Source organism: Tenrec ecaudatus, chromosome 16, assembly GCF_050624435.1.
Source record: "Tenrec ecaudatus isolate mTenEca1 chromosome 16, mTenEca1.hap1, whole genome shotgun sequence".
Lineage (NCBI taxonomy): Eukaryota > Metazoa > Chordata > Mammalia > Afrosoricida > Tenrecidae > Tenrec > Tenrec ecaudatus.
The window spans coordinates 58,899,913-58,923,417 of record NC_134545.1 but is presented as its reverse complement, the minus strand read 5'-3'; the positions used below and the strand labels follow the sequence as shown (position 1 = coordinate 58,923,417).

At 40.7% G+C, this 23,505-nt stretch overlaps 1 long non-coding RNA gene across 1 annotated transcript in view; it reads right to left on the bottom strand.

Annotated features, from left to right (window-relative positions):
- Positions 1 to 2,868: 2,868 nt before the first annotated feature.
- The window catches only part of LOC142429361 (uncharacterized), a 133,606-nt gene continuing 112,969 nt past the window's right edge, over positions 2,869 to 23,505 (bottom strand). Inside the window, exons 3-4 of the long non-coding RNA XR_012780420.1 lie at positions 19,216 to 19,324; positions 2,869 to 7,791 (exon numbers count right to left, since the gene is read on the bottom strand). This is a non-coding gene — a long non-coding RNA (uncharacterized LOC142429361). The remainder of the gene's footprint in view (positions 7,792 to 19,215; positions 19,325 to 23,505) is intronic.

Sequence of the window (23,505 nt, the reverse complement as noted above, 5' to 3'; positions counted from 1 at the left end):
AAGTGACCTGCGTCTCTCGTGCTTTCTGAGCTCCAGATTGGAGAAGTGTAACTTTGGGGACTTTCTTGAGAACAATTAGTGGATGCACACAGGTGCAGACTCATTGTCAATCTGTCTGAATCAGCTCAGATTTGATGGAATTGCATGTGTCGTTCTCTTCTGGTAGCCCCAGTTAAGTAATAAATAACAGTGTTGTTCGTGTTAATAATAGTATACTTTAACATGTTTGATTAAGTTGTTGGTAGCTGCTCCAGCAGGCTGACACCATGAGTCAGCGAACAGAGCCACTTCAGAGGGTTCTCTTGATTGTAACCATTGAGGAAGCAGGTCTACAAAGCCTCCTACCTTTCAATTAGCAGCCAATGGCAAACTGCTTGTGCAACCTGGGTGCCTCCTGGTTTATTACATAGTTCAGTGATATATTAACTAGTAGATACTTGAGATATTGGCATTTCACAATAGAATCCATTAAAATATGAATGAGAAATTCTTTTCTACACAAAGTTTTCAAAATCTACTATGCTTGTAATTTGCTGCCACCATCTCCGTTTAGCTTAGGTACATTTCAGGGTTAATATGTCTGAAGGCGTCCACGTTCGACGGCACAGGTCCTCCTACAGAAAATTCTCTTCGATGTCTGCAGAGGCAGTATTATCTGGGCTCTCACCATTATTGTGGTTGGCAGGCTGGTTAAGCCTGCTTTAAGAAATGGCATCTGACACCTAGTGGACCTGAACTGAACATTTTTAGCAAGAAAATCAGCTAGGTGCATATGAATCCATAATACTAAAACCTAGTTAGGGACAAGAAATCTTTTAGCATAAAGAAAATGGGGATGATTCCTGCCATAGGAAATCTACGTTGAGAAGGACGCTGAGTCTGAAAGGACTGTCACTTGGGATACACAGGACAAAGGAAATTCAGGCAGCAAACTGCAGCATGCTTCCACAGAAGGCCCATTGCACTGGAGCTCCTCACTGTGATTTCATGGAAGCAATCCGTTTGTATCTGTCTCAAGTTCTAGATTTCTGCAGAAAAGTTTGAGGGGAAAAATGTTTCTCAGTAGCAGGGAACAGAGTTTGAAAAACATTGGGCAAAATGATCTCTTAGGGTAGTGAAAGAAGGCAGACTTGAAGGGTACAAACTACATGGTTCCATTTATATAACATTGTGGAAAAGACAAAATGAAAGGACCATAAATCAGGTCATTGCCAGAGCTGGGTGTGGAGCTAGCAAAATCCACACAAAGGGAAGCTAGGGAACTTTTTAGAATGGTAACTATATTGTGCATCTTAATTTGCGGCATACATAAAATCAGTGCGCTTACGCTTCATAAATTATACAAGATACCTGGTCCTAGAAAACAACCTGTCTCATCTTTTGTTATGCTAACTGCTAGAAATCATGGATGGTCTGTTCTCAGGCAGAATGTGTGAAGTGTGTTTTTGACCCTGAAACATCTTTTTTTTTTTTAACTCTGTAGTGGGCAGAGTGTGCTTGTTAAAGCAGTCCTGGGAGGGGCAGCCCTACCCTCAGGAACGTCCCTGGGTGTGCACTTGATGGGAATGGAGCACTAGGGCTGGATGGTCACAAGTCAGACCCATTGGCCGAAGGATCCCAAACCAATCCTGTAAGCTTTTCTCATCCACAATTGGGTATGCATTCCAAACATGGTGTCTTTCCCGTGGCTATAGTCCTGTCTGCAACTGTGAGGGCTTGATGGGCCGCCAGCCATGATTTTATGATTGTTTTCCTTTGCTTCCCATGCTTCATAAGCTAGCAGAGTAGCTGTGAGATTTTTGAACACCATTATGGCCTTTTGTTGATGGTTATCCCCATCCAGGCAATTGTTTGTGTCTTTCTCTTGTCTTTATTCTATTTAAGACTTAATGGACTAAAGGCTATGGAGGACTGAGGCTGCCTAAGCCCATCTGCAGAGCATTTAGTCAGACTGTGCCGCTGGCAGATCTCCTTGAGCCACGGGCAAAGGTCTGGAACATCTTTACTATCAGATAGAGACCATTGTAAGCTTGTTATGCTCGATCGAACTTGATGCTTTGTCACTTGATCACCCTCTTGACCCAACCTGAATTTGCTCAGGTGCAAGTATTTCTTGCTTGTTCCATGACAAAAAAATATCTTCCCTCGCTTTAAAAAAAAAAAAAAAAAGATTTTATGGTTCTCCGTAAAATCTACAAGGTCAGCAGTTCAAAACCGTCTACTGCTCCACTGGAATCAGATAGGACTTTCAACTCATGTAAAGACTTACAGTCTCAGAAACTCAGAAGCAGTTCCCCCGGTCCCATAGAGTCACCATCATACCGCAGCACCTCAATGGCAGTGGGGTTGGTTTTTGGTTTCTATGCGTATGTGTGAGAGAGAAACAGAGGCAGAGGCAGAGAGACAAAGAGAGAGAGAGAGCATTATAATTCCAAGTCACCATGATTGTAACCTCCTACACGTGTTTTCTTTACTGAATAAAAATCCTTTGCATTCTTCACTCTGCAGAACACCATGTATCTACTGGCTCTGTGTTTCTCCATTTGTCCTCTGTTATCTCTACATATATAAAAATACTTTGTTTTTACCTTAAGCTGATTCGGTAATTAACCTCTATAACAAACAAATGTTTTCTGAGCACATCAATATGTTAGACATTATGCTGGGGATACAAAGATTACTGGGAAAGTACCACTATTGTGCAAAAGAAAAAAACACACAGACACAATTACTTGAGAAATTATTTGGGAGTGTTTACTCTCTATATTCCTGCTCTATGACCCAACAATTCCATTTCTATGATGATCCAAAGAGAAATGAGAGCATACATCTACCCAAAATATTGTATAAAAATGATTGTGACCTTTTTATTCATGATAGACAAAATTAGAAACAGAAGAAATATTCATTAACAGGAGAATAGAGAAATCAAATTTGATATATTCAAGTAGTGGAGTATGCTATGCGATAATAACAAGACCACTGCCACATTCAGTCACAGGGAAGATAGAATGTTGAAAGATGTCAGATACAAGAAAATGCATACAATTTCATTCCATTTACATTATGTTCAAGAACAAGTCAAGTCAATATATGCTGAAAGAAGTCAGAAGAGAAATTCCCTCTTGGGGTGTATTATTAACTAGGAAAGGGCTCAAGAGTGCTTTCTAGGGTGCTAGAAAGGTTCTATGTTGCAATCTAGAGGGAAATGTCAAAGCCATTGTGCACTACATTTTAATGGACTTTAGGTATGTGATAGATCAATATTTTTTATAGATTTCTAAGGAACTCTCAGTTTATCACGACAACCTCCTGAGATGTTGAAAATGCTAATACAAAGTCAGGAGGCCTGGCCATCCTCTGGATTAGTCATTGAGGTATTAGGTACAAAGTCAGTAGTTTAAACTCACCAGCCGCCTCACAGGAGAAAGGTGAGGCAGTGCTCCCATAAGATTGACGGTCTCAGAAATACTAAGGAGCAGTTCTGCTCTGTCCTATAGGATTGCTATGAGTCAGAATCCACAGCACACAAGAACAATGTTACCATCATCATTTTCAAAACATTTTCTTTCTATTTGAGCCCTTGATATAGATGATTTTTTTAATGAAATAAAAATCATTTATCTTTATCTTATTTATCTCTCAGGCCTTTATAAAATTTAATGTTGCTCCATAAAACATTTAAAGTGCTTTGCATTCCAATTTCCAGTAAAAAAATAAAATTTAATTTAAAAAAACACAAAAATAACTATAGAGAATCTTGGCGATCTGTCAATCACATACTTATTTTACTTTCTACCTTATGATAGTTGACCTAGTTTTGATCTTATGTTTCACATTTATGGCTTTCTTAAGGAAACCCTAAAAGCTGAGAATCAAAAGAAAATAAGGTTGTTATTCACCATTGTTGGAAACCTCCCACTCTTAAATGGGCATTAGTAATCCCTAAATTTAGCTGAGTGTCAGGTGGAACTAGGTGTTACTTTTAAAATGGTTTCAATATAATCATAAATGAAATTAAGGTAGCTCTTGATGAATGGCAAGCAGCATTTAAGCTTCTTTTATGTCTGTCCTAGACTTGGTGGAAAAAATTACTTATCATTTCAGATGTTTCCCTTTACTGCATCATCTGCTTTATTTTGAGAATGAACTGCTTTAAGTCTATTTTAAAACAAGATAACATATTAGGAAATAGCCAGTCTTAGTGGTGTTTTCTTTCCATTCATAAAAATGCCTGCAGTATTGTGATGACACATGTTTATCAAAAGTTGCCTCACATCCTAGGACTACAATGGAAGGATGCTTACCAACCAGATTTTGCAGAAACCAAACGGCTGTTGCAAAACCCAGTGCTGAAGACACCTCAATAAATAAACAAATAAGCATGTACATCGTGTTTGCAGCAAAGGCGGGGCTGGGAGGGAAGATAAAATAAGATTTTGCAACAAGGTTTTTGAAAAAGTATAAAATTACAAGTAACTTGTATTTACTCTACAACTACAGGTTTCTAAATTGCTGTCCTATTCTGGCATTTTTTGCTACTGTGGAACTGTGAATCACCACTCAAATGCCATGTCGACAATTTGCATGGTCACATGCAGGAAACTCTAGTCAATACTTCAAAGAATGAAGGCATCTATCTCCTCATTCAATAACTATTCATTAAGGAGTTATATGCACCAAGCATTGTGTGAACTGAGGGAACAATAAAGAGATGCTAGTGCAGGAAAACACTGAAAGTACAATGGACTTCTTGAACAAACAAGTAGGAACTATCTCCTAATAGCAACTCCTAGTTTATCTACATAGTTAGGCTCCAAAGGGGAAAAGGGTTCTGTGAAAAATGGGTATTTCTGCATGACATAGAAGGACCTGGAAACCATTATACTGAGTGGAGTTAGTCTCTCACAAAAGGACAAACACTGTATGAGCAGACTACTATTAGGGGAAATACCAAACAAATAAATTGTAGAGACCAATTCCCAAACAAAAGGGCAGAGAACTTGCCTACGGTCCATGAATCATGCATCTCCCCCTTACATGCGCATCTTCAGAACCACCTCAGGAAAGGACACTTCCCATCAGCTGGGGGTCACTTCAAGAAGGGGGAAAAGGGAGAAGCCCATTGATTTGATGCCCTACAACAATGAGATAAAGTCCGGCCAAATCAACAGACCTTCCACGGGACTGAGAAGGGAACCTTACTAGAAAGTTACATCAAGATCAAGGGAGGGGAGCAGCTTGAGTGTAGAGGAGGTATTTACACTTCTGTTGGTGGGTAAATAGGGAAGAGCAACCTTACATTGGGAAAGGATGCTCCACATTAACTATACAGAACCCAAGGGAAGAAAAACTCAGTACTATGGGCCTGGCTAGAGACGTTTGAGTAAGTTTCTGTCCTAACCTTGGTAAACCACACCATGTGCTATGTACTATCATGACCTTAGACTCTGTCCTTTCAGGAACCATGGATTCCTCATAGGTCACAACAAAAGGACTTGATGTGGAAACCCCACTGAATAAACTAGGCTCTACCTCAAATTTAGCTGTAGCCCTTAGACTATAGACTTAAGACTTAAATTCCCTGGTGCAAGAAGAAATAAATGGACACTCCAAGACTGTGGAATTGCCATTGTTGGGACCTTGGTTAGGATCCTGGCTTTGCCAGTGTTCAATGAAAGGTGGCCCAGAACGACCATATCTTTACTATTCTAATGCCCTCCTTGCTTTAATACGGCATGCATTAATCTGATAGGCAAAGATCTGCCGTTGCAAATGAATGTCACTGGACATTCTCTCCCATCACCAGCCCCATGGTCGATGTAAACAGAGCTCAATCTCTTAAGAATTTGATTTGTACAAATCAGCAACTCATAGGTTGTGGCTCAGAGCTGGGCCTTTCTTGCACAAGCTCCTTATAGTATGCTAAATTCTGTGTCATTGGACAAATTAATGACACTATCCATGGAATTGCCTTATGTCCCAGGGGGGGATGATTAATAAAGTTCTTTGTCATAAAATGATAATGAGCCCTCTAAAGTGAACCAGGGTCATACATAATCTATGGACACATGAACAGATTCTGGGCTCCCACTTCATTCTAGTCTCAATCCAAGAATATTTTGTTTTGATGACATGGCATTGCTCAATATTCACTCGCATGAGGAGATCACTGAAGAGGTTGGTGCTAAAGCAAAGTGTGGTGAAGAAAGGAGATGGTAACCAGATATAAAAAAGAATAGCTCCTGAGGACTCAAGCAGAAAGCGAATGTTTAGAAAATGATGATCGCAACATATGTACAAATATGCCTCGTACATGGAATGATGTATTAAGCAGACGTTTAAATATGCCTGATGTATGGAATGTTATAAGAGCAAGGATCTGTCCTTATAACATTCTTAGAATGTTCCTATAAGGATAAGAATGTTATTAACATTTTTATAAGGATCTTAGAAGTTTAAGTATGCCAGATGTATGGAATGTTATAAAGCATTGGAGTCCATGGGAGTGTGTGTGTGTGTGTACAATGTTAGATAGGGTTCTCTAGTGAAACAAAATCAGAATGCTAATAATTGTATATATATTTAGATAGATAGGTAACATAAGAAATAAACAGTTAATTAAATTATAAAGCAGTGCAAATGGCTCAGTGCAACTCACTCCTGTGAGACAGTTGTGATACACTGACAGTCCTTCAAGTCTTGAGGATCACCAGGTAGTCCTCTATGGAGTAATTCAGGCTATCTAGGCACAGGCAGCAAGCAGCATGTCAGGTCACCAATGGTCAGCCAGATGACAGGGTCCAAAAGTCCCCAGCTCAAGAGACATAAATTCCATAGTGTGATGAGGCAGGTCTTGAAGGAACCTCAAATTACAGTGACACAGTCCACAGGCTATGTGTCCCACAGGTAGTGTAGCTTGAAAATCGAGGGACAAAAGAAGCAAAAACAACTGCACAATGATCCAATGATCAAAGAGCAAGAGACAAGAGAGACAAGGCTCACTGAGCCATTTATCGTTTCACCCTTCAATTAATCTCACATGGGTTCATTGGCCATGGTGGCATAATAAACAACTATCTCAATGCACCCCTTGCCAATTTGGCACCTGTACACAATTCTTTAGCCATACATAATTTCCAGACATTAATGAAATCACACTTATACAAACATCCATCATACATATAAATGAAAACACAGAGTCCAATTGTACCTGATATATCATACATGAACAAAGGAAAGATATACAATAAGCACATATAAAGAAAATACACTATCAATTAAAAATCTCGCTTTTGCAACTGAGCACGTGGTCGTAACTGATAGGTAGAACTAACTTCTTCTAGTACCCTTTCTGTATGTACCTTTGCCCTCAACAAACACCTCAGCTGGCTGTGGATTTTTACCTGGAGGGATGACCTAGACCTTCATTCCTGAGGGGTCTGGGTCATTAGACATTCTGTCAGGATTGGGTTGCTGTAACTTACCATTTATTTTAATCACAGGGCATAGTAGCACTAAGTCGGCCTATGGGATCTCCTGGATTCTAGACATATTCTTCTTTACCTCCATTATGTAGCACCAGTTCAATTTTTCCTTGTAAACCAGGATCAAGCACACCACTCAGTACAGTGACACTCTTCCTGACCTGTTGATTCAAAGGCATGAGAAGCCCGAAGTGACCAGGAGGCATTCTCAGCTGCCAGTTCAGTGGAATCCATGCTGTGTTTCCAGGTGGGAGGGTTCCTTCCTTCGGGACCAGTACCTCCGGGCCTGAAGCACACAGTGGTCCTGGGACAGGAAGCAAAAATGCAACAAGTGGATCACTAGGAGTCATAGTGAGTGGTGCCACTCCAGCTCCCACCCCTTGGTTCCTGGACCCATGAATTCTGGCTATTGGATGCCATGCCGGTGAATGAGGCATTCTGTAAGTCCACTAATGGTAGTTTTGGCAGAAGCATCACGTGCAGGGAAGGCAAATTGATATCCAGAGTAGGTGTCTATTCCAGGAAGAACAAAACGCTGCCCCCTCTATGACAGAAGTGGTCCTATGTAATCAACCTGCCACAAAGTTGCCGGTATATCTCCCCGAGGAATGGTCCCATATCTTGGACTCAGTATTCGTTTTTGCTGCTGGCAAATGGGACACTCAGCAGAGGCAGTGGCCAAGTCAGCCTTGGTGAGTGGAAGTCCATGTTGCTGTGCCCATGCATAACCTCCGTCCCTGCCGCCATGTCCACTTTGTTCATGTGCCCATTGGGCGATAACAGGAGTGTCAGAGGAAAGAGGAGGACCAGTCTCCACATCGTGTGTCATCTTATCCACTTGATTATTAAAGTCCTCCTCTTCAGAGGGAATCCTTTGGTGAGCGTTCACGTGAGATACAATTAACTTTACTTTCTCGGCCCATTCAGAGAGGTCTATCCACATACCTCTTCCCCACACCTCCTTGTCACCAATTTTCCAATCACGGTCCTTCCAATTGCCTGACCATCCAGCCAAGCCATTAGCCACAGCCCATGAATCAGTATACAGTCTCACATCTGGCCATTTCTCCTTGTAGGCAAACTGAATGGCCAGGTGCACTGCTCGAAGTTCTGCCCATTGGGAAAATTTCCCTTCATCACTGTCCTTTAGGGAGATCCCAGAAAGGGGCTGTAGTGCTGCTGCTGTCTACTTACGAGTGGCACCTGCATATCGTGCAGAGCCCTCCGTAAACCAAGCATGAATTTTTTGGTCTTCACTTAAAGTATAGTAAGGAACTCCCGAAGAGGCCATAGGTGCAGACTGAGAGAAAGGAGGCAATGTGACATGAGTGGAGACTGTGGGCATTTGGGCCACTTCTTCATGCAGCTTACTTGTCCCTTCAGGTCCTGCTTTGGCCTGATCTCATATATACCACTTCCATTTAACAATGGAGTGCTGCTGCACTCATCTAACTTTATGATTCCGTGGGTCAGACAATACCCAGTTCATGATGGGTAGTTCAGGTCTCATAGTGACTTGGTGGCCCCTGGTGAGGCATTCAGTCTCCACCAAGGCCAACAGCTGTTTTTCAAAGGGAGAGTAGTTGTCTGTAGAGGATGGCAGGACTTTACTCTAAAATACCAACCGTCTATGCTGTGATTCACCCACACCGCATCTTTATCTACAACTGACACCTCTAGCACCACTGGGTAATCTGGATCATGTGGTCCCCGTGGCAAAGCAGCTTGCACAGCAGCTTGAACCTATTGAAGAGCCTTTTCTTGTTCTTGGCCCCACTCAAAAATGGAGACTTTTCATGTCACTTGATAAATAGGTCGAAGTAGAACACCCAAGTGAGGGATATGTTGCCTCCACAGTTCGAAGAGGCTCACTAGGAGTTGTGCCTCCTTTTTAGTTGTTGGTGGGGAGGGGGGCAGATGCAATAGCTTATTCTTCACTTTAGTAGGAATATCTCAACATGCCCCACATAACTGCACCCCTAGAAATTTTACTAAGATGGAGGGTGCCTGAATCTTCATTGGGTTAATTTTCTAACCTCTTGTACGCAGATGTTGTAACAATGAATCTAGTCTTTGATACATCCTCCTTAGTGGGTCCAAGCAGCATAAAGTCATCAATATAATAGACCACTGTGACATTTTGTGGAATAGACAGGCGATCAAGTTCCCTTTGGACAAATGATTGCACAGGATGGAAGAGTTGATGTACCCCTGGGGGAGAGTTGTGAAAGTATATTGTTGCCCCTGCCAGCTGAAGGCAAATTGCTTCTGGTGGTCCTTCGAGACTGGTATTAAGAAGAAGGCATTGACCAGATCAATAGCTGCATACCATGTACCAGGAGAAGTGTTAATTTGCTCAAGCAATGTAATCACATCTGAGAAAAAAAGAAAGGAAAGAAGGAAGGAAGGAAGGAAGGAAGGAAGGAAGAAAGATAGAAAGAAAGATAGATCACATCTAGAATGACAGCTGCAATTGGAGTCACCACCTGGTTAAGTTTACGATCATCCACTGTCATTCTCCAGGATCCTTCTGTCTTCTTTACAGGCCACATAGGTGAGTTAAACGGGGATGTGGTAGGAATCACCACTCCTGCGTCTTTCAAGTCTTTGATGGTGGCACTGATCTCTGCAATCCCTCCAGGAATGTGGTACTGCTTTTGGTTTACTATTTTCCTAGGCAATGGCAGTTCTAATGGTGTCCACTTGGCCTTTCCGACCATGTTCAGGGATCCAATATAGGGGTCCTGCCAGCTACTGAGTATGTCTATTCTAATGATGCATTCTGAAACTGGGGGAATAACAACCGGATGGGTTTGGGGGCTCACTGGACCTACAGTGAGGCACACCTGAGCTAAAACTCCATTGATAACTTGACCTCCATAAGCCCCCTCTCTGACTAGTCGGCCTTCAAAACACTTTGGGTCTCCTGGAATTAGTGTCAGTTCAAAGTCAGTGTCCAGTAATCCCTGGAAAGTTTGATTATTTCCTTTTCCCCAGTCAACAGTCACTCTTGTGAAAGGCTGCAGTTCCCTTTGTGGAAGGCTAGAAGAACAACTAACAGTACAGACCTTCGGTGATGTAGCAGGGTCCTCCTTCAAAGGGACCTGATCTCCCCTTCATTCAAGGGGTTGTGGGTCCGTAAACTGGCTCAGGTCTGGGAATTGACTGAGTGATCATGACTGTCTATTCTGCTGTTCACCTGATCTACCATTCCACTTGTATAGATCACGTAAATATTTAGTAGGTTTCCTATCTATTTCACTCCTAGGGACCTGTGGCTAAGTAGCCAATATCATAAGTGCACACAAGACAGGTTGCTTAGATTAGTATGGAAACCTTATTGTCTATTATAAACATGCCCATCCTATCTCTGTTGATTCAGTGCTGACACCAGCCCTCTACCACCATGGGGACCAATCAGCCCCATTGTGGGAACATGTCAGAGTTCGCTTGAGGAAGTTCCCACTGTTAATCCTGGTGCACATAAAATAGCAATTACAGGAGTCTTCAGAGATACTGGGGCCCACTTCACAAACTTGTTCCTTATGGTTGTGGTAAAGGGTATGTCCTCAGGACACCCCCTTTTGGGATCTATGGGAAGATCCTGATAGATCCATTCCAACACGCCAGTTTCCCTGAGCTTTTGGATGCCTTCCTCCACAGTGTACCAAGGTAGGTCAGGTACTTCAAGTTGCTCTAATCAAGGCCATCTGGCAGTCCATGCTTCAGTGAGCCAACCAAATAAAGAATTAGATCCTCTCTTAGCCTCTCTTGCAGAGACATTGAAAGAAGAATCTGTGCTTAGGGGTCCCATATCCAGAAACTCAGACCGGTCTAATATTACATTTCTTGCACCAGTATCCCACACCCTTAGTAACCATTCCCAGGGATATTCCCCAGGCTTTTTCTTGTAAGTATTTGAAAACTCAAGCAGATCTTTGTGAGTATAGTGTGCTTCCTGGGTATTCATCTCAACCTCACCTTTAGGAGCTTTCTCAGACTTAATTTTAGTTAAATGGTTTGGCAGAAATAATGTGTGGTGAGGGTGTTTCCCGGGTGCTCTCAGCAATATCTTGTAAGGCATCTCCCTCAGGCAATGCTACAGATGCAGCCCCACCTGGCATTTCAACTTGAACAGTTTGGCTAATCTGCTCAGATGCAGGTTGTTTTATTGATAATTGATTAACACCTTCAGCTGGGAGGGGTGGACCTATTGACTGGAGTGGGTCAATTGTTTCTATGGGCTCAGTATTCTCCTCTTCTGGATCATCAGCCCATATGTTCCCGTCTCATGTCTCAGGGTCCCAAGTTTTTCCTATCAATGCCCTCACTTTGGTATCAGACACTGCTCTAGATCTGCAATTCAGCCACTCGCATAATGAGACTCTGGACCTGGTTCTCAGCAATGTCAGCTCTATTACTAGAGGAGAGAAGGCTCTCCTTTGTAGCACAGACAGAAGTTTTCAAATCTGCTAGTCTGCACCTGAGGCACGCTTCTGAGGCTCTGAGACCATCCCTCTCCTTAATCACACTTTGCGTTGTAAGGAGGACCAGCCAACCAACTTCCCTATACTTTCTCATCCTGACAAAACTCCTGGAAAATATCAGATACACTCACTCAGAGTCTTTCCTTTAACTAGCACCTCATCTATTGGTGGTGATACTATAGATATTAGCTTTGTTATTTCACACCATGGATTAGTAAGAGTGGCAGACTTATCCATGCCTTTAGGTTTAGAAATAGCATTGTTAGTGCTGTTAAGACTAATCAGGCTGGAGAGACAACTTAAGAAGTCCATATTTATGATTTTATTTCTCTAGAACCACTCTCGGTACAAATTGTGCTAGATAGGGTTCTCTAGAGAAACAAAATCAGAAAGCTAATAATTTTATATATATTTAGATAGATAGATGACATAAGAAATAAACAAATTATAAAGCAGTACAAATAGCTCAGTGCAACTCACTCCCATGAGACAGTTGTGAGACACCGGCACTCCTTCAAGTCTTGAGGGCCGCCGGGTAGACCTCTGTAGAGAGATTCAGGCTATCTGGGCACAGGCAGCAAGCAGCAAGCAGCAAGTCAGGTCACCAACGGTCAGCCAGATGACAGGGTCTGACAGTCCCCAGCTCAAGAGATGTAAGTTCCAATAGTGTGGCGAGGCAAGTCTTGAAGGGGCCTCAAATTACAGTGACACGGTCCACAGGTTATGTGTCCCACAGGTAGTGTAGCTTGAAAACTGAGGCACAAAACATGCAATACAGCCACACACTGGTCCAATGATCAAAAAGCAAGAGACAAGAGAGGCGAGGCTCGCCAAGCTTTTTAACTCTCCACCCTTCGATTAATCCCACATGTGTTCATTGGCCATGTTGGCCCAATAAATGTTAACTATCTCATATATACGTGTATATATGGGTTTTTTTTAATGTTTCGGTGGCAGCTACATAATCTCCTGTCATCTTGCAAAGGGGTGGAGTTTTGCCTGTCAATCAGGTTGCAGCTTGATGACCTCATTTGGAGGTGCAAAGGAGATAAATAGCTCACTGGAAGCCAGATACATTCTCTGGGAGACATTCCTGTTGACAAGCTACATGGAGCTGGATACTGATGGAGCCAGAGCCCTGGAGCTGGAGGAGCCACTTGAAGACCCACAGGAGAGTTGAGATGCTCCCACAACCACCGGATCCACAAGACCTTCCACCCACTGGCCTGCAATCTTCCACATTCGGCATCATTGCATGTGTAGCATGAGTGTGAAAAGAAATCCATATACTGGTATCAGATATATGGGCTAATATCCAGACTTACAGACTAGTACTGGACTGGGCTGAGATTTTTCTTTTTTTTTTTTTTAATCATTTTATTGGGGGCTCGTACAACTCATCACAATCCATACAAACATCCATTGTTTCAAGCACACTTGTACATTTGTTGCCTTCGTCATTCTCAAAATATTTGCTTTCTACTTGAGCCCTTGATATCAGCTCCTCATTTTTTCTCCTCCCTCCCCTTCCCCTCCCTCATGAACCCTTGATAATTTATAAATTTTTATTATTTTGTCATGTGTTACACGGTCTGATGTCTCCCTTCACCCACTTTTCTGTTGTCCATTCCCCAAGGAGGAGGATATATGTAGATCCCTGTAATGGGTTCCCCCTTTCAACTCCACCTTCCCTCCACCCTCCCAGTATCACCACTCTCACCACTGGTCCTGAAGGGGTCATCTGTCCTGGATTCCCTGTGTTTCTGGTTCCCATCTGTACCGGTGTACATCCTCTGGTATAGCCAGATTTGTAAGGTAGAATTGGGATCATGATAGTGGGGGGAGGAAGCATTAAAGAACTAGAGGAAAGTTGTATGTTTCATCATGGCTAACCTGAACCCTGACTGGCTCATCTCCTCCCCGTGACCCTTTTGTAAGGGGTGTCCAGTTACCTACAGGTGGGATTTGGGTCTCCACTCTGCACTCACACTCATTTACAATGATATGATTTTTGTTCTTTGATGCCTGATAGCTGATCCCTTCGATACCTCATGGTCACACAGACTGATGTGCTTCTTCCATGTGGGCTTTGTTGCTTCTGAGCTAGATGGCCACTTGTTTATCTTCAAGCCTTTAAGACCCCAGATGCTATATCTTTTGATAGCCGGGCACCATCAGTTTTCTTCACCACATTTGCTTATGCACACATTTGTCTTCAGTGATCATATCGGGCAGGTGGGCACCCACTAATATGATTTAATATACAATTGTTCTTTCATATAAAACTCTCTCTTACACACATATGAGTCTCCCTGGATTTGTTTCTCTAGTTTACCCAGACTAACACATTTTCCCAGTTTATGAAGCTCAAAAGGGGTATATGTATAGATATAATAATTGATGTAATAGCTTACCAGGGGTAGGGGAGAGACAGAGGGAATTGGGGAGCTAATAATGAATATGAGGGGATACACTAGAACTGATTGTGGTAATGTATATACAATGTTTTTAAAATATAGCTTAACTAATTCATATATGTGAATTACTTCTCAATAAAACTACTGGGAAAGAAAGAAAACTAGTATTATGAGAAAAGGTAGGATTAGGATGGCCACATCAGAGCCCAACACAACCATAACCATCACATCCAGTGTTACTCTCACCTCATGCCTTGGTATTTGTTACTGCCATCTGGGTATAGAGATGAGATTGAAAAGCGAGCCTTGGACCAGGTCCTTACCAACTTCATATTCCTCACTCAGGATTATGGACTTAACCCTGTAGGTTATATGAAGCCAATGTTTTCAGGTAGGGGATCAGGGTCAGATTTGTATTTTCACGAGAATCACTTTTGTGCCAACATGTATGTTGTATGTAGTATGTAGTAAGATTGAAGTCAGAGAAATCAATTAGGAAGTGGTAATGGTTGTCATGTCAGAGTCCCTCAGTGGTGCAAATGTTCATGTGCTTGCCTGCTGATCCAAAGGTTAGAAGTTCAAATTCTCCAGGAAGTACCTCAGAAGAATGATCTGGAAATTGACTTCTGAAAAATTAGGACACTGAAAATCCTAAATATCCACCCATAGTCAGCATGAGTCATTTGACAGCAAGTCGTTGGTTAGTAGTGATTGTTTAGTCAAGACTCATGAGGGCAGTAACAAAAGAATTGGGGAGAAGAGACAGTTTGAGAACTATTTAGAAGTGACAAGAATTGGGGCATTGGGACAAAGGACTATTGTAGGGAGAGTGGAGCTTCCAAAATATGTGATATTCAGCTTGGCTGACTCAAGTGATGATGCTAACTTTTATAGAACTAAAAATATATAGGAAGAAGAGCAATTTGGATGTAAGGAAGGTAAGTTTGTTTTTATAATGAATTGTTGAATGTGGGACATTCAAATGTCAAGGAAGCCATTGAAAATATAGAAGTGATGTCAGGTTGGCCTGATTATTTTCATTCTCCTTTGTACAAAGAAAATGAAAGTCCCTGACTTTCTTTGCATGCCTTTGAGAATAACTTCTTATGAACTAATGTTCCCTTCTTTTAGGGACTTTCGTATCAAAATATATAATTTGTTTTAAAGGGTGGAGATATTCACTGCTTCTTGGAGCTGTCAGCTTAGGACTGAGTCTTCATAATTCCAGAGAAAATTATTCATATTTTTTCAAAAGCAAGAGCGATGAGAAATGAGATAATATATTAAAGAAAATCAAATAAATTTACAATAAAAGATCATTAGGAAATGAAATCTTGTCAGCCTAGATAAATGGACCCGATTATTTCATTTAAGTCAAACTAAATTACTGTCCATGTATCTATTAAAACATTTATAAGTGTCGAAAATCAAGATGTTAGGATCCTAACCGTAGATGTAAAATCCAAGTTATTTTCGTAAGTTTAAACAATCTTTTAGTATGAAGAAAAGGGGGTGAAATATGAGAAAATAATACAAACATAAAAGAAAGGTTTATAGAATTCCTCTTCTTAAACACTGCAAAAAGTTTGGGAGCTTAAAAAATTAAGTTAGAAGTAATATTTCATAATTAATGTCACAATCCAAAGACTTCAGCTCCAGATTTCTAATTATGAGAATTCTTTAGAGTTGTCAAATCTTATACTTCCTTCTTAAAGGAAACAGCTAAGAGAAATTCAACCTGTGCAGACAAAAGTAATTCTGTTTGATTTGCTTTCTCTAGTAGAAAACTTAGGTTATTATTACTCTTATTAAAATGAGATCTTTCTTAACTAGATTCTGTCTAACCAGACACTTTAAGTGAGCGAATAAACAGATTGTTTAGTCTCTCATCTGTAAGAGAAAGAGGCAAAGTTAAGGTGCAGTGTTCTTAAATTGAACTAAGTCCATTTCAAATTTTTCAAGGTTGACTGTCAGGCACTAGAAAAGTGCTCCTAGAAGCTGAGTTATGAATTTCCCTGGCTGCTTATCAAAGCCAAAAAAGCTAGGAAAAACACCTTTCTCTTGAATAAGTCCCATACCTGCTCCAAGTTTCAATTTCCCTCATATTAAAGAAAAGATGGTTGGACTAGATGACCTCAGATGAAGGGTTTTAGAATACAGATTCCTGGGCCCTAAAACAAGTCTGAGGAGCTCTGGTGATGTAGTATTTTATGCATGATGCTGCTAACTGCAGTATCCGTAGTTCAAAACCACCAAGCACCCTGAAGGAAAAAGATGAGGCTTTCTACTCCCAAAAAGAGTTATGCTCTTAGGAAACCACAAGAGAAGCTCTACCATGTTTTATAGGGTCACTGTGAGTCTGAGTCAACTTGGCAGCAGTAAGACCCTAAATCTATAAATCAAAATCTCTGTTGGGTAAGAGAGTTTGCTTAGTTTTTTGTTTTTGTTTTTTAAGTGATCGGTGACTCCAATAAGTGTACAACCATGCTTGGGAAGCACAGCACTAAGTTACCAAACAAAAAAAAAAGTTACGTTGTTGTTTATCTTGTAAGACGCCATCAAGTCGATTCTAAATCATAGGAATCCTATGCACAACAGAAAGAACCATTGCCTGATCCTGCCCCATCCTCATAATTGTTTTTATGTTTGAGTCCATTGCTGCAGCCACTCTATCAATCCATCTCCTTGAGGGCCTTCCTCCTTTTCCCTGACACTCTACAAGCAAAGTGTCTATTTCCAGGGACTAGCCTTTCCTGATAATATGTCCAAAGTATGAGGGTTGAAGTCTCACCATCCTTGCCTCTAAGGAGCACTCTGGCTGTATTTCCTACAAGCCCAATATGTTTGCTCTTTGGCAGTGCTAAATTCTTCACCAAAATCATAACTCAAAGGCATACATTCTTCTGTCATCAACCTTATTCATTGTCCAGTTTTCACCATAGCTTGGGTCAGGGGAACCTTAGTCCTCAAAATGTCATCTTTATTCTTTAATGCTTTTAAAAGGTGTCTTGTGCAGCATATTTGCCCAATGTTATATGTCATTTGATTTCTTGACCGCTGCTTCCATGAGCATTGCTTGTGGGTTGGGTTGGGTTGGGTTGGGTTGGGTTGGGTTGGGTTGGGTTTGATTTGGTTTGGTTTGGTTGGGGACATACCGACAATAACATTTTATTTACAGCCATAATTTTTTTATTAAATCATTTCATTGAGGGCTCTTAAAGGTCTTTTCACAATACATACATTGTGTCAAGTATATTTCTACATATGATGCCATTATCATTTTCAAAACATTTTCTTTCTACTTGAGCCCTTGGTAACAGCTGCTTATGGATTTAAATAAAATTAAGTCCTTGACAACTTCGATCCTTTGTCCATTTATCCTGGTGTCTATTTTTCTAGTTGCATTTTTATTTTCTTTGCATTAAGTTGCAATACAGATTGAAGAATGCAATTAATCTTCAACAGCAAGTATCCCAAGCCCTCTCCAATCTCAACATGCAAGTTTGTGTCATCTGCATATTGCTGGTTAATCAGCCTTCATCCCATCTTGATATCATGGAATGATTATTCATATAATCCAACTTCTTGGTTTATTTTCTCTTTAATAAATATGGTGAAGGAATGCAAGCCTAATACACACCTTCCCTAATTTTAAACCATTAAGTAGCCCCTTATTCTGTTCAAAGGATTGACTTTTAGCCTGTATATAGGATCTATATGAGCACAATGAAGTGGTATGGAATTCCCATTCTTTATCATGTTACCCACGATTTGTTATGATTCACACAGTTGAATGCCTTTGCATCGTCAATAAAATACAAGTAAACATCTTTCTTATATTCTCTTTCAGACAAGATCCATCCGAGAGAAACTGTGATGTATCCTTCATTCCACACCTTCTGAACCCAACTTGAATTTCTGGCAGCTCCCTGTTGATGTATTGCTGAAACCTGTGTAGAATAATCTTTAGCAAAATTTCACTTGCATTAATATTGAAGATATTATTTGATAATTTGAGCATTCTGTTTGGGTCACCTTTCTTCTAAATTGGCGGAAATATGACTCTCTCCCAGGTTGTTTGGCTGTCTTCCAGATTTCCTGTGATAGACTAGCGAGTGCTTCCAGCACGGCATCGACTTGTTGAAAGCAACCTTTTCATTGGTATTCTGTCAATTCCCAGAGCCTTGTGTTTGGCGACTGCCTGCAGCGCCACCTGCACTTCTTTGCTCAATACTGTTAGTTCGAAAGCACATATGACCTCTTGACATCTACAATGATGCTGGTATTCTTTCCATCTTCTTCCGATGCTTCCTTCATCAGCTAATATTTTGCCCATCGAAGCCTTCGTATTGATAACTCAGGGCTTGCATTTTTTGGTTCTTTTTGCTTGAGGAATGCTAAACATGTTCATCTTTGAGGGTTTTCTAATTCCAGGTCTTGGTATATTTTATTTTAATAGGTCATTTTATCTTCTTGAGCTGCCCTCTATATTTTTATGTTCGACCCTTTTATGTCACCATTTCTTCCATTTGCTTTAGCTACTCCACACATCTCAGAATCTCTTCTGATATCCCCTTTGGTCATTTTTTTTCCTTTTATGTCTTTTTAATGACTTTTTTTTCTTCAGGTATGATGTTCTGTTGCCCCACATCTTCGCTCATTAGTGTTCAATGCATTAAGTCTGTTCTAAAGATAGTATTTACATTCATATGAGATATATTTATGATTACATATTGTTTCTCACAGGCTTGTTTTTATTTTCTTCTGCTTCAACCTGAACTTACAATTGAACAATTGATGATTTGTTTATACTCAGTTCCTCACCTCACTTTGGCTGATGACATTGAACTCCATTGTCTCTTCCCGCAGATGTATCAATTTGATTCTTCTATAGTCCTTCTGATGAGGTCCCAATGTGTAGTCACCATTTACACTGTTGAACAAAAAAAAGGGGGGGGGTTGCAATGAGGAAGTCATGAGTCTTGCACAATTCTCTCTTGAAATACCCAGCTTAATTTCTATCACTAAGGCCATGCTTTCCAACTATTGACCCTTTCTTTTTGTTCCCATCATCAAAAGAAGGTCCAGAATACTTTGCTCCCCCACATCATTAAGGCCAACTCTACTTTTGGGGGGCAGCTCTTCCCCATTCATATTTTCAGTGCCTTCAATCTATCTTATCTTTTGGAACTATATTAATGTGCAGCTGTAATTCATATGGTTTTCAGTGACTAATCCCTCAGAAGTGAACAACCTACCGTATTTCTTTTTTTTTAAATAAATCATTTTATTGGGGGCACTTACAGCTCTTATATAACAATCCATACATCAATTATATCAAGCACATTTGAACATATGCTGCCATCATCATTTTCATTGTCTTTCTACTTGAGCCTATGGTATCAGTTCCTCCTTTTTCCCTCCCTTCACCATCCTCCTACCCTCATGAACCCTTGATAAATTATAAATTATTATTATTTTTTGAGAGTAGGGGCAGGGGCAAGGCCAGGGCCTGGGTGGGCAAAAAGAGAGAGGAAGAAGGGAAAGATGGAGAGAGGACGGGCGAAAATCCAGAGGGGGCTATTATTATTTTCATATCTTATACCATTCACTGTCTCCCTTCACCTACATTTCTGTTCTTTGTCTTCCTTGGGGTGGAACAATTATACATGATCATTATGATTAGTTCCTCATTTCTCCTCCTTCTCCCCACACCTTGTCCTTAACCTCATGGCATCATTACTTCCATTACTGTTCCTGGGGGGTTCATCTGTCCTGGATTCCATGCACTGAGAGCTCTTATCTGTATTATTGTACATGTTCAGGTCTAGCCAGATTTGTAAGGTAGAACTAGGGTCATGACAGTTGGAGGTGGGGGAGAAGCATTAAAGAACTAGAGGTGTGTTGTGTGTTTCCTCAGTGCTGTGCTGCACCCTGGCTGACTCCTTCTTTCCTTGTGACCCTTTTGTGAGGGATGCTCAATTTTCTACAGATGGGCTTTGGGTCTCCACTCTGAACCCCATCGTTTGCATCGATATGATTGTTTTGTGTCTTCTGATGTCTGCTACTTATCCCATCGACATCTCATGATCATATAGGTTGGTGTGCTTCTTCCATGTGGGCTTTGTTGCTTCCCAGATAGAACAAAGTGTTCTTGCATTTAGGGAGTACTTGAGTAGAAGTCCAATATCTGTCTGCTACCTTAATACTTGACATTTAAGTATATGTACATAGACCTATATTGAACTACCTATTTCTCTTTCCTAGACTGTTCTTAGTTTGAAAGCTCCCCTAAAACCTGTCCACCATGGGTGATCCTGCTGGTATTTGAAATCTCAGTGGCATTCCTTCCAGTATAACATCAACACTTAAACCACTAAAATATTTTAAACTGACAGATGAGTAGTGGGAGCTACCAGCTTTAGAAGTCTATAAAATTAGAAGTCATATATATTAAGATTATTAAAATCAAGCATTGACCAAAACAACATTTATGAATATACTCTCAAGATTTATGTATATCCACTCAAGTAAACACAAAATGTGGTGGTGGTGTGTGTTTATTACTCCTCCGCACCACGGAGCACATCCCTCATATTCCACAATCTCCTAGTTCTGCCCAGTGAGACATGGGCGCTTCCAAGAAATTTTTTTTTTCACTAGAACTATTCTGCCCTTTCAATCTTCTCTATCTCTTCTGCAGACCTTCTTATTGCCCACTGTATTAATAGAACATGTGTTAGTCTGGGTAGACTAGGGAAACAAATTCATAGACAATCACATGTGTATAAGAAAGACCTTTAGATACAGGAGCAATTGAATATTGAGAAAACATCCCAGCCCAGTCCAGGTCAAGTCCATAAGTCCATTCTTAGCTCATATGTCCAATATCAATCTGTAAATTGCTCTTCAGACTCACACACACATGCAATGACGCCAAATGCAGCAAGATCACAGGCCAGTGGGTAAAAAGTCTGGTGGATCCAGTGGCAGTGGAAGCATCTCAGCGCTGGCAGGGGTCTTCACATGGCTCCTCCAGCTCTAGGACTCTAGTATCGCTCCATGAGTCTTGTAAAAGGAATGTCTCACAGGGAGTGAGTGTGTCCTGCCTCCAGTGAGCTATTTATCTCCTTAGCGCCTCCAAATGAGGTCATCAAGCTGTGATCTAATTGACAGGCTAAACCCCACCCCTTCACTCTTAATGGTCTCAAGTTGGCACCAGATTATGTAACTACCACAAATGCCTATATACTATAGACTGTTACAAGGACGACTGCCTTTAACAGTTTACTACAAAGATGTCATAAATAATAGAAAATTATCTTCTCGGAGTTATGAACTCTGGAATTCTGAGATCAACAGCACCCCCTTTAAGGTTTCTAATCACAAATCTAAGCAAACCCTTGCCATTGTACCAACCTGTTAAGAAGGCGCACAACTGTTCCCAGAGTGCTTTCAGGACTGTAATCTTTATGAATACAAACTGCCACGCATTGTTCCTGAGCCAAGTGGCTGGTAGGTTCAAATCACTGGCCTTTTGGTTGGCAGTCGAATGCGTTAACCACAGAGCTCTGTTTCTGTTTGTTTGTTTTTAGTTTCTAAGGGAAGATGTGTCCTTGTGTCTTCCAGCTTTTTATAAACCAATGTTTGTAGAAGAATTTCTCCAATCTGGCTCAATTTTTGCAAAACTGTCCTCTCTGTGTGTGTCACAGCACCTCTCCACTTTTTATAAGGACAGTTGTCATATTGGATTAAGGCACGCCCTACTCACACATAACCTCATGCTACAATTTAACAAATTCCATCTGCAAAGAATCTATTTCTGAATAAGGTCAATTCAAAAGTATAGGGGATTAGGGCTTCAAACAACATTTTTTAAAGACACAATGCCCACCCAGAGTTTATTACTTTATAATTCAGGCTGAAGACCTCAAGACCATAACACCTACCCAGAGGTATTACTACGAGACCTCGTGAAGAACACTCTCTCCATCTATTCTCTGGTCATCTAAATCCTGCAGTCTCTTACAGCTCACCAGACTTGGTGTAAGGACTTGGATTTAGGATGATTTTAGCAGCAAGAAAATTCCAACTCAACTTGGTTTAAAGAATAAGGAAATTTATTTTTTTATGGCAAAAAGTCTATAGGCAGCAGGTTAAATCATAGGTTCCCAAATGTATTTGGTCTACAGTCTCTTTTTCAGAGAAAAATTTACTCAGCACTCATCTGGCAATTAAAACCTTGTGAAGCCCATAATCCAGGATATAGGTGTCTGCTTTTACAGCCCTGCTGCATCATTTAAGCACTCCCAAGGTATTGTCCACGATCAGAAACACTGGGCTAAATAGATTCAGATGTTCAACAATGTCTTCAAGGATCCAGGACTATTCCACCTCTTTGTTCTTCCTTCTTCCTTATATTGTCTTGTCTATTCATTTATCACTGATCGGTAACCAGTTGTATCAAGCCAATTCTGATATCTGGTGACCCATGTGTATCCCAATAGCACTGTGCTCCACAAGATTTTGACTTTTATAAAGCAGTTCACCGGGTCTTTCTTCTGAGGCATCACTGGGTGAACTCAAACCTCCAACCTTTTGGTTGACAGTTGAGTACACTAGCTGTTTATACCATACACGGACTCCAAACCAGTTACTTTTGAGTCAATTCTGGTTGATGGTGAGCCCATGTGTGTTGGAGTCCTGAGTTTTAGAAGATGCATATAAAATTATATCCTCACACAGGTACACCGTTAAAATGGAAGACTTTTAAAATAATTGTAGTTAATTTTCTTTGATACTATACCAAAACTCAATGAGTGATCATTTCTTAAAGTTACTTACCATGTAGAATTTGAAAACATATCAATGAAATCTTTTATGAGGTGCTATATTAAAATCCATTTGTTGATGTTACACGTGGAATGAATATTTTCTCTTTTGTTCTTGTTTTTACTTTCTTGTCTTTTTATTTTTATTTTTTTGAACATTTTTATTGGGATCTCTTACATCTCTTATAACATTCCACAAATCAGTTGTATCTAGTATATTTGTGCATATGTTGCCATCATCATTTCCAAAACATTTTCTACTTGAGCCCTTGGTATAGCTCCT